Below are 12,249 nucleotides of genomic sequence, written 5' to 3'. Positions count from 1 at the left end.
TTCTCTTAAAATCAGAAGCTCAGTACAGAAAGAAGGCAAACTCAGCTTATATTCTGAAGATGCATCTTCTTTGACTCAATATTTGGCTATGTGTTTCTACTTTTAAACTGTAACTCAGTGTCCTTTATTTCTGTAGCAGCGTTCTTTAACATCTTAATTGTAAATCTCAGAATGGTGCCTAGATTAAACAAATTAGGAAAACTAAGTAGGACAGAATGGAGCCCTATGAAATTATTCCATTTGTGCTTTTATCAGTGTTTAAACCAGAAAGCTTCATGTTGACCTGTAAACTTTGGACTTTTTCATTCCTGCAGATGGCCCCATTTACTTCATGTGGCTCTGCTAACAAAACTGGCAGTGCTGTCCATGTTAAAAACAAGATAAAATTCTGATTGTACTGCTCTTACTTAATTTCTACTGAGACACAATTTAATAATATTCTCATTATACTTCTGAACTCCTCTATCTGGACTGCCAAATTCAAGACTGAAATATTTTGTCATCTTTATACCTACCATAGCACTTGATTTTAAATGTTTATGTTTATCTTAGCAGAACAACATATAATTGATGGAAAATACCGGTTTTCAGACATTTCAGTAACTTGTTGGACTTGATGATCTCAGAAGTCCTTTCCAAGCAAAATGAATCTATTAAAGTTCACTTACAAGTCCTCTGGTATCATATTAATGGAGGACGTATTACTTGGGTTTATAGCTATTAGTATATTTATCCAGTGTGAGTTTCTTTAGGGATTCCTACCATACAGAAATTGTTATTAAAACAATGTAGGGAATTAAAACTAACAGCTTGCAATGTCTTTCTTAATCAAGATAAGCTGACGTGGGACTCTACTGCCTGATCAAGAAACTGTTGTATGGTCCATTAACACAGGTTTGTGGGGATTACATTTACTGACTGGACTGGGGTGTCTTCAAGGTCACACATATTCTTAAAGGTTGTAGATTTAATATTGCTGTGTCTGGGCTGTTGAAATATATTTGGGTTGATACTGCTTATTTTTTTTCCTTTGGAAAAGTAATTCTTAATATGAATGATGCTAAACAAGAAATTAATTAAAGGAAAGGAATTAATGATTGATTGGTTTTGAGGGTTGTAACATGGAACGCTTGTGCATTAGATACATTATTGCTCCATTACATTTTGCCTCATTATTTCATGATTGGAGCCCATAGAATCTAATCATGCACCAAACTGAAATTTTACCATCTTGCAGTTTTAGAGTATTGACATCTTACCCATTAATAACTTGAAATGAAGGTTAAAAAATGGTGAAGAGGGAGAAACAAATATTGTCTGATATTGCAGGGGTCTGATTTTAATTAAAATTGCCTTTTACTTGTGAAACTGGGCTTCTAAAAACCAAAATTAAATGCTTCTAGTGGCAGTTGTATCAGAAGATGGGTCTGGAAGCTGCAGAACAGTTCTCATTTATTTTGAAAAGACAGAGGAATCAATTGTTTTGTTTGTGGTTTGTGGCACGCAATGTCCGTGCAACTTCTTTTTGTAGGTGGTATCACTGTAACCAGCTGTGATGAAAAAAAAATAATCCAAAGAAGTAATTATCGTAGTTTTAAGCAACTTACTTGTGCAGCTACTTAATAAAAATGAAGTCAGTTTAAAAGAGAAGATAACTATAAAGAAATAATTGGAATCCTCATGTAAATAGTTACCAGAAAAAGTGAAAAAGTAAGCTAAATAGAGCATTAGTTTTTCATAGTCCAGCAGTTCTTGACTTACAAAACAACTACTAGACATAAAATATTTTAGAAGATCAGTTTTTAATACTTTTCATATTGCAGGAGTTCAAATATTTTTTCAGAAAAAACACAGAAAATGCTTGTTTAGTTTAGCACAACTTGGGGGAGACTGAAAATTTGTCAAAATTTTCCATTTTGTCTACTGAATTGCTTCAAGTATTTGTTACTAATGATCAAATGAGCTCACATAATAAAAAACTTACACTGTCCATCCATAATAGGTCTGAAATCTTAAAACTTTTTTTTTCTTACCTCTTCAACCTGCCTCTTAACCTAAATGTATGAAATTAGCATTTAGGAGATGTATTTCTAGTCCTATGGGATGTACCTCTCAGAATTCACTAATCAAGGTAGAATACCCCCATCTCAATAGATGAAAAGCAAATTATAGAAATTATATATGAGTATAATCAATTACTAATTGTAATGGGAGCAAACATAGATGCCACAAAAAAACCTGTTTCTTAGAAGTTTTATTGTTTATTTGAAATTCCTCCTGATTAGGGAAACATAATTTAGGATGAAATAATGTGAGTTAGCTGCTTCCCCCTTCATCTTGATAAGATTTGTTTTTTCAATATTCTCATTTTCAAGGACTCTGCAGGAGCTGCTTCATATGAACTGGCTTGCATAAACCTTCAGCTACAGAAGGCAATGAGAAACCAGTGTGTTTTATACAAATCTTGTCAGGGTGAAGCTGGAAACCATGCATGAAAAAAAATTAGTTTGGAAGAGTGAGAACACAAGAGATGAGATCTAACGAGACTAACTAGACATTAATTAGACACTTGCAGGGTGTAGTTCTTTAAACTTCAGGGTTGGGACAGAAAATAGATTGATTGTTTTCCTCCATGAAAGCAATGTTTTATTCCAGAAACTCAAGAGATGTGTTATTCCCACATCTTATGGCATGCCAGCCTGTTGGGCTTCAGCGAAAGTGCCCTGTGTCAAAATCTGTAGTACCCACTTTGATGTCCCCAGTGAGAGCAGTGAGAGGAGGTTAGGAACAGTCAGAATGCAAAACTCACTGTGAAACTCAACTTGTTCCTGTGAAAAGAGCTGAGGGAGGTAGAACCAATAGGAAGCAATTTGGCTAATAACCATAAATTAATAAGATGACCTGAACTGTCAAAAAGGAACTAGAAGCTGTAACAGGAGCTTCAACTTGTCCTCAGGCATAATTCACCAAGCCTGAAGTGACATTAGTACAACTGAAAAGAAAAATAATCATCTGGGGGATAGCTACAGAGTAGAGGATTTTCAATAGAGAAATTTGTGTCTTTCTTGCTCAGCCAATGGGTCAGTCACATCTAAAGAGTTATGAGCACTAAACACAAGATCTGTGAAACTGAAGAGCTGGGCCAGTGCAACCATGCCCAAATTAGTGTGCCCAGCTAGGAAAATGAAGCGTAGTAATTCAGCCTTTTTGCAACAGACAACATGATATTATAGACTGGCCACTTGCTGAACATTGCTCAGCTGCAGAAGCAGGAAAAAAACAGGGAGCTGTTATTCCTGGGCTTGCTTGTGTCAGGATGGAAAAGCCTCAATTATTTTAGAAAACAGGTTTCAACAATTAGTTTAATTGTTACTCCTGTAATATTTCATCAAAAAGAGGGTAGTTCTTCAAGGAAATGCAGTAACTAGACAGAGCACAGTACCATACCAATAGATGGTTTAGGGTACTAAACTGGCATTAAACTGGAAATAGCAATATGAATTCTTTTTATTAAAACCAGACAGGTGGCAATACAGAGTTTTGCCTCAGACCAGAAGGAAAACTAGACCATATTGGTAGGTACAAAGAAAATAGATGACCTTTGCCTGGGTATTCTGCCGAGGTAATCAAGGGATGTTGTCCAAGACTGATTTGTGTTGAGGGACCGAACATGTCCTGACAGAAAAATGCTGTTGCAAGTTTATAAAAATACATATATATATATATACATGGCAAGGGGTGTCCCTCCAAATTTGCTTGGTCAGATAGTATTATGTGCTTTGGATGTCACCATGCAGTAGAGAAAGCTGAAATGGGTGAGTGCTTTAATTTTTTGTTTATTCTTAAGATAGACCTGGCTGAAGAGAGCAAATGGAGGGAAGAAATAAAAACTTCCTTAGAGGTGCAAAGCTGCTCAGAAATGCCACCTGTCAGGCTGGAGGAGTTATTAAATAGACTGCATATAAATGCAGGTAGAGCACTGACATTGGCTGAAGGTGCAGCCAAACCAGAAGAAATGGAAACCGAGCCATCACTGAGAAACAAAAATGCAGGGAAACAAAGAATTGCCTGATACAGCCCAAGCAGTTCTGAGAAAAGCTCAATGAGAGCTGGAGCTGCAGGTTAGGAGCAGCCTGGTGTGCCAAAGGACTGTCTCCTCTTGGCTCCCTCTCTCCCAGAGCCTTTCTAACTAAACCAGATGGTGTCAGGGTAGTTCTTGATTTTATTGTCACCAGCTGCTGACCGAAGCAACTGTCATTGATTATCCCCTTGGGCTGGGAAGTAAATAGATAAATGGAGTTTTTCCTCTTATCATTTCCATCAGTGCACACCTAGAAATATGTAATCTCTCATTATTTGTGTTTCAGTGAAGGGGCTTGAAAAACCTACCCTGATTAAACTTTGAGCGTCCTACACAGAATTGTTTTCAATATCATCTAACACATAGGTCTTATGAGCAGTGATCCTGGGGAGCAGCTTCCAACAGGCTATTGTATCACAGTGTTACTCAATGAAGCATTTTAGATTACCCATTTAAGGATTTTGGTCTTGAAGCCTCTACCTGCTGGGGAATCTTGTATTTCATTTTCTAAACTGTATTTGGCCTTGTGACTACATAGGATGCCATGGTTTGACACTGGCCCAATGCCAGGCACCCAATGCTGGGCAGAGGAAGGAAAAGGAAAGAAAAGTTAACTTTTCTTAAGGATTCCTGACTTGAGATAAGGACCAGCAGAAAATGCTTCAAGGGCAAAACAGGCTCAACTTAAAGTTACAAAGTGAAATTTATTACTAACAGAATCAGAGGAGGATAATGAGAAGTAAAAAAAGCCCTGAAAACCACCTTTTTTCCCCCAGCTCCTCCCTCCTTCCCACTGACAGTGCAGGGAGACAGGGTGTAGGAGTAGTGGTCAGTTCAAACTGGAAGATTTTCTTCCACTGCTCCAGGAGAGGAGTCCCTGTGAGACCATGGGGTCCTTCCCATGGGAAACAGTTCTCTGTGAACTTCTCTGGGGTGGGTCGACTCTCACAAGCAGCAGCCATACCACATCTGCTGCAGCATGAATTCCACCCACAGGCAGACAGTCCTTCCAAAACTGCTGCAACATGGGTCTCTCTTTCCACACAGTGCAGTCCTCCAAGGATAGGCTGCTCTAGCCTGGGAGCAGGGCCCTCTGTCTTCTCTGGGTCTTCCACTGGATTACAGCCTCCTCCAAGCATCCACACGCTCCAGTATGGGCACCTCCCCCATGGGCTGCATGTGGATCTCTGCATCCCCCATAGATCCATGGCCTGCAAGAGGACAGCCTGCTTCACCACGGTCCTCACCATGGCCCGCAGAGGAGGCTGGGCTCTGGTTCCTGGCGCTCCTCCTTCCCCTCTTTTTCCACTGACCTTGGTGTCTCCATGTTGTTTCGTCACATGTTCTCACCTCCTCCTCTTCTCTGACTAGAAGCAAAGACTTGAGATTTGTTTTGATTTCCTTCTTAAATGTGTCATCACAGAGGTGTTACCAACCTCTCCCATTGGCCCAGTTTTGGCCAGCAGCGTATCCATCTTCAGAGCCATCAGCCATTGGCTTTGCCAGATATGGTGGCACACTTCCAGCAGCTTTTCACAGAAGCCATCATTGTGGCCCCCCTGCTGCCAAAAACCAGGCCATGCCAAACCAATACATAAGAGCTCTCACTAGAAATGTATACTGGTAATGCTCTACACTTTTCCATTGCTTGAGCTACTGATGACAATTTTGTTTCAACCAGGAACAAAATAAAAGTTTGTTCACTGCAGAGAAACTCACAAACTTCATACCAGCTCAATATGACTTTCACAAATAATTTGGGAATTACTGGAGCTATTTACTTTATTTAAGCGCTTTCTTCCTTTTTACTTATACGACCTTTGAAAGCCTTCAATGAAGTGGAAGTACGGCAGGCAAAAATATTCCTTTTTCCTGACAGTGGTCCCAGGGAGTGTGCTAGCTCAGCACCTGCCTTTTTGCTAAGGGGCATTGGTGCCAAAATAACTCCAGGAGTCAGTCTCTCCTGAGAAGCTTGGCTTTTTCCTTTCTTCCAAAAGACATGCTGTGTGTGCAGACTGGTTTTCAAGAGATATTTTCAACGTCTTTTAAACTAGCTTGTGTCTAGAAAATGCATTTTTTCCCCACGACCTTCAGGGCAATCAGTTTTCTGTATGGAAAAGAGGCAATTTCCCTTTGCAAGGCTTAACTTAGAGAATAAAAAAATGCCTGCCATTTGCTGGAATTGTAAATCTTTAGTCATTAAACAAAATCTTAATTAAAACCCTGGTTGTAGTGGTTCAGCAAACCAATAATAGGTGTAAGAGAAGCAAACATAGATACTACCAAGTAAGATCTCATACCGTTTCTTTCCCAAAAGATGAGCTCAGCTGTACGTATAGGGATTTTTGGCTAAAAAAATTAATTAATAGTCTCCTGCCCCAAGGAAAAGAAACCTTTTTTCAATGCTGATCTGAGTCTCTGAGAATTTCTTTACCTATCTTCCTCTTTGAGAAGGATTTCTCCACCCACACCTATCACACATTCAAAAATACAATATGCATTCCTTCTTGTCAAAGAAGAATTCCTGATATATTTCCCACTCATCTGTGTATTCTAGAATTGTCCATGGTACCCTACAGCAATTCTTGATAGCTTTCAGAAAGAAATAAAATTGTGCTTTATGCCTTGATCATACAAAATCCATTAGGTTCTTGCATAGTAATACATGTTGGCAGCCTGTGACAGCAATTATTATAAACATGTTGACGTGTTGTAACTGCTTTGCCTAATGAGGAGCCTGTAGTCTTAATTGTAAATTAAAATACAATTACTATCACCAGAAGGACCAGGAAAGAAACATTCTCAGCAGCCAGCCCTTCAGCATGACTGCTGTCACCTCCAGCCCCCATAAGAGCTGATGCTGAAGCTTCATTCCTGTATGACTAAAAGAGAAAACTCCACTGTGCTGAGCTGTATCCTTCAGCTGTGCTGCTGTGCTCCACTCTTTCTCCTTTCATCTATGAAGAATTAACAGTGAAAAGAAATAATTAAAATACAACTTCATTGGATATTTATCTTGGTAATGCTCTTGAGGGGAAGTCATTGCTTGCTTTCAGATTATGGAAAGTTACAATTTTCTTACGATTTTTTGATTTCAGAAGAACTGAGGTGATTTACTGTAAGGGGAACTTACTTTTGGATGGAAAGAAACTTCTTAAAAAGAACTCCTACTCCACTACCAGCATTTCTCAGCTGATGTCACTCTGACAATAGATTCAAGCACACGAGAGATCACCAGCACTCTTTATAAAATGAAGTGATGCTCCTGAACAGAGACAACATGTCCCAGGGTTGCAGAAGGGAGATGTATTAACACACACAGCAGAGCTGAAGGCTGAGCATGGACACCACTGGGCAGCTGAGCCCCACTGGGAGGGGGCAGAACAGGTGTGGGGAGGGGGCTGGTGCAAGGACATATCCCAGCAGCCTGACAGCCCAGCCCTTCTGCAAGAAACAGGAGGCTTGGGACCCCCCAGTCTGAATTTGCAGCGAGTCTGGCACAACTGAGAAGTATCAATATTTTTTTACTGGATTTTTGTAATGCCCCTTCACACTGTTTTGTCCCAAAGCCCAGCACAGAGCTTCCCATTTGCTACTGCTGCTCCTTCACCCTTCCAAAGCTGCCTGGTTGGATTCCACCTTTCTGGGCAAGCAAACATCTCTCCTCCTCCTTTCCACCACCTCCAGCTGCTGGCTGTAAGCACAGAGCTTTTGCCTTCCTTGCTGGAGGCAAGATGTGTCTCCTGGAGCAGCAGGTAGTGAATTAAATTAATCAGTTGAAAATGGCTATTTTCAATTCAGGATTTTTCCAAGTATATGAAAATTACTCCCATCCTTCCCAAATAACTATTTTGGTTGCCTGTTGCATTGCAAGCTGAACATCAATCCAGTTATAAATAACTGGATTTTAAATCCAGTTATTTTTAAATCCAGCCCACCTCCACAAACCATCCTTTGGGATGAGTGACAGAGGCTTCAACCAATAACAACTCTCCTAAAATACAAGCATTTGACTGGTTAAGTGGGGTGTAGAGTTTAAACCAATGTCTGTGTAGCACCGGGAGTTTTTGAATTGCCTATAAAAGGGTGTCAGATACAATAAACCAGGTTGTTTGCTGATGACTAACAGGAGTTTTGCCATGTGTTACGTCTCAGACACACAAGCATCACAGGTATTATTAATGTAATAGCTGCCTGCTATGACACACTGTGGAAATGGTTTGTCATGGTTTCTGAGCTTTGAGCTGAATTAGAGTAAGATGGTCATCTAAAGACTAAAATCATTGCTCTCCTCTCTTCCCTTGGAGAAAAGTGTCAGGCTATAGTATTCACAACAGCAGCTGGAGAAAAGGCCCTGGAATGAGAGTTTCCTCTAAAGAGAAAAGCGCTTCAATAACTCCCTCCCTTTTCTTCTGCCAATGAGAGAAATTGATGCCAGTGAGTGAAAGTGAAAAAAAAAGAGGTTTATTAACAAACAAACAAACAAACAAAAAAAAAAAAAAAAAAAAAAAAAAAAAAAAAAAAAAAAAAAAAGAGGGCATTTGCCCACAATGCACAGAAAAGGATTGAACAAATGCTAGATATGAACTCCCAGAACTTACTCTCCACCCACCCACTCACACACCCCCTCACACCCCCACATCAGAACAAAAAAAAAACCTCAAAAAATGCCCAGGGAATAAAATTTCTTGGACTGATCATGTGGCCTGGAAAACAAAATGACAACTGGTCCCTTTTGTCTGCAGGAAGGGGAAGAGAAGTTCACGTAGCAGCCTGGAGCAAAGCAGATGGGAAATCTGTTGAATTTCTGGTGTGGATCTCCTCCTCACAGCAGCCAAAGTTGGTGGATTTTAATGTTCTTTCTCGTGTTGCTTCAGCTCCTCCTAGGTCTTGGGTTCAGGGCAGTCCTGCTGGCACCCCGGACAGGCCAAAAAGAAAAACAAGCCAAGCCGAAAAGAGTTCTAGGGAACAAAAAAGCCAAAAAGCTGCTGGGAGGATTCCCAGTACAGCCTCCAGGCTAGGGGAAGGGTAGGGAAAAAAACTTCTTGCTCTAAGCAAGCAAAAAGCCCAATCCAACAGAAGTAACAATGCATTTTCCCTGGTCCACTCTGTCCAGAGCACACTGGAGAGAGAGAGAGAGACTGAAGAGAGCCCGCACCCAGCATTCCCAGGCTCCAGCCCCACCCCTTGATTCATCTTAAAGATACTGCAGCCATTTCTGGGCATAAAGCAGATGATTAGGAAATAAAGTTATCATGATAAAAGCACCCCAAGACACCAATCACCCTTTGACCTAGGTGGTATCCTATCTGAAACTGCTGTGGATGCTTTTCTCGAACAATCTTCCTTAGAGAAATTAGGTTACAAACACAGAACCACGAAAATGTCAGGGTTGGAAAGGACCTCTGGAGATCATCCAGTCCAACCTCTCTGCCCAGGCAGGGTCACCTTGAGCAGATGACACAGAAATGTGTCCAGGTGGGTTTGGAATGTCTCCAGAGAGGGAGAACCCAGGACCTCCCTGGGCAACCTGTTCCAGTGCTCTGCCACTTTCCATGGAAAGAAATTCCTCCTCTTGTTGAGGTGGATCTTCTGGTGTTTTAGTTTATAGCCATTACTTCTCATCCTGTCACGAAGCACCACTGAAAAGTCTGCTACCATCTTCCTAAAAACCTACTTTGAGGTATTTTTATGTACTGATGAGATCCTCTCTCTTGTTTCTTCATATGAAACAAGCCCAGCTCCTATGGTGTCTCCTCACAACAGATGCTGAAGACCATATATGGGAGACACTAGTTAGGGACACTTGCTTTCTAATTCAGTGTCCAAATTCAGCTTTAACTAAGAATCCTATTAAAGCCTGAATATTTAATTACTTTGATATGAATCTCAATACTTCTATTTGGAACCTTGAAAGATTTTGCTGTATAGTCAGCCAAATAAATTTCCCAGGATTGCAGAAAGCTGTGAGGAATATTCAGTGCTTACTTCTTGTAGGAAGGAGGAGGAGTAGATAATTGCTGGAAAGCAATGAGAGAGAAGAGCCATTGTAAGCCTGACTTAATTGAGCCACTCATTTTCAAGTGATGGAAAAAGTGCAGACAAATACAAGCAGACAGTGTTATTTGTAACCTGTTCTTATGTATCATTAGGGTGTTTTCATGCGTGCTGCCTGGAAGCACTTTAACAGCAGCTTGCCTACTGCCCACAAAATCCATTAGTTTAAACAATAAAAATGAGCCATTTGGCCACACAGTGAAGGCCCTCCAAAATTGCTTTGGTAAGTGCAGACACAATGAGGATGGAGATTTGGAGCTGTGCAAAGATCACAAGAGACCTAGAGGAAGATACAGCTGCTGTGAGGTGTTGTCTGCAAAGGCAACACAAAGCCTTGGTTTGCTTTTCCTAGATCACCATGTAGTCAGAGAAACACAGCACCATCAAGGTTGGAAAGACACTCTCAAGATCATCTAGTACAACTGTCAACCCAGCACCACCATAACCACCCCTAAACCATATCCCCAAATGTTGGTTCTCCAGTCTGATTTGGAGGCAGATACTGAATGCAGAGCATGGCACATTTTGTGGTGACTCCACTACTATGTGCCTGAAAATGTCCGAAGCTTCACCTTGCACATGGTACTCATTAACCTGAGCAAGCCAACGCAAGCCAGCCAGTGCAAGACTGCCAGGATAGCCCAAGGGCTGAGGAGCCTTGGGCTGGCTCTCAACCCTGCCTGGCACCACTCTCGCTTGCCAGGGACCACCCTCACCAGCTCTGCTGATGAACCTGCAGTGCAAACACACTCTAACCATGTTCTGTTGAAATGAACAGGCTAGAAAACTTCTCACATTTAATAGATCAATTCAACAGACATTTGATATTTTTATTTTACTTATTCCCCCACCCCTCCAAGAGTAATTTCCTCAGGGCTGGGGAATAGCATTTTGTTTCCAGTCCATGGCTGCATTCAGTGGCCCTGCCTGGTTTATTGCTGAAGAGGGTGATACCCAATCAATCCCACACTTAGAAGCAAAGCATTCAGCTACTGTCCTCTGTCAGCTTTTCTACTTTGTGTTTGTTCATACCTAACATAACCTTTCCACAATAAGGAGCTTGCATGGCTAGAGGTGGGCAGGATGCTGCCACTTTTACCTGGGAACATCAGCTTCCAGAGTTGGAGCAGCTGTGGGAGTGTTTCTCTTGCAGTTTTGGGAACTTTGTTCACGCTTTGTGCTTTCCATGCATATCATGGTGTGCTCTTACTGCCTTTCTTTCAGGAGAGTGTGTGTGGAGGGAATCATTAAACCTGATCACTGAATCAGTGCATAAAACAGTAATTTATTAACTGCTCATGCACAAGTAGCAAGAGCAGCACCAGAATCTCACTGGACACATAACCCCACACCGGGAGGCTTGATTGTCTGGGAATTGGTGTTCAAAGCAATTGCATTTTTCTATAACTGGGATTGCATGGAATCATGGTATTATAAATTAAATTTGCTCTAAAGGCCAGTGGTTCTCTGTATCTTATGGATTACTCCAGCTTCCTCTCGAATGAACTTTGATAATCCCTCTTTTGTTTTGCATTTAATACAATCCAAAATTGGATGTAATTCCATTTAGCCCAATGAGACTAGGCTAAATTGAATTACATCCTGCCTTCCCCCTGAAGTGAGATCTTCTTCTATGATACTGGTCATGTGCACAGAAGACCGTCCTGTGTATTCATTTCTAGGTGTTATGTGTGACCTATATAACAACAATTACACAAACAGACACAAGCTTAAACCTAAATATTTATTAAAAAAAAAAGAAAATTAGCAGTTTGGGGCCTGAAAGCCTCTGCTTATCATCACACATTACTCAGGTCCAACCAGTTTAGTTTTAAAACTGGAGAATGTAAATCCTCTGGGGGTATTTTGTAAGTTTTTTGTAACACACTGGTACTCCAAGGCCTGCAAATAAGACCAACCACTTCCAGTGTTCTGATCTCTTGAGATGAATTCCCTTGACACAGTAGAGATGGAAGAGCAAAAGGAATAAGCACTTTGTTGGTAACAGGCAATGGGAAGCTCTGCAGTTTTTCCTACTACTGGTTCAGAGTAGTTGGTGCTACCTCATTATCCTGAATCTCCACACATGGCTTCTGAAAGTCCCTGATCTG

This window comes from Vidua macroura, chromosome 2 (assembly GCF_024509145.1).
Source record: "Vidua macroura isolate BioBank_ID:100142 chromosome 2, ASM2450914v1, whole genome shotgun sequence".
NCBI classification, from domain to species: Eukaryota; Metazoa; Chordata; class Aves; order Passeriformes; family Viduidae; genus Vidua; species Vidua macroura.
The sequence above is the reverse complement of the archived record's forward strand: the minus strand, read 5'-3'. Positions refer to the sequence as shown.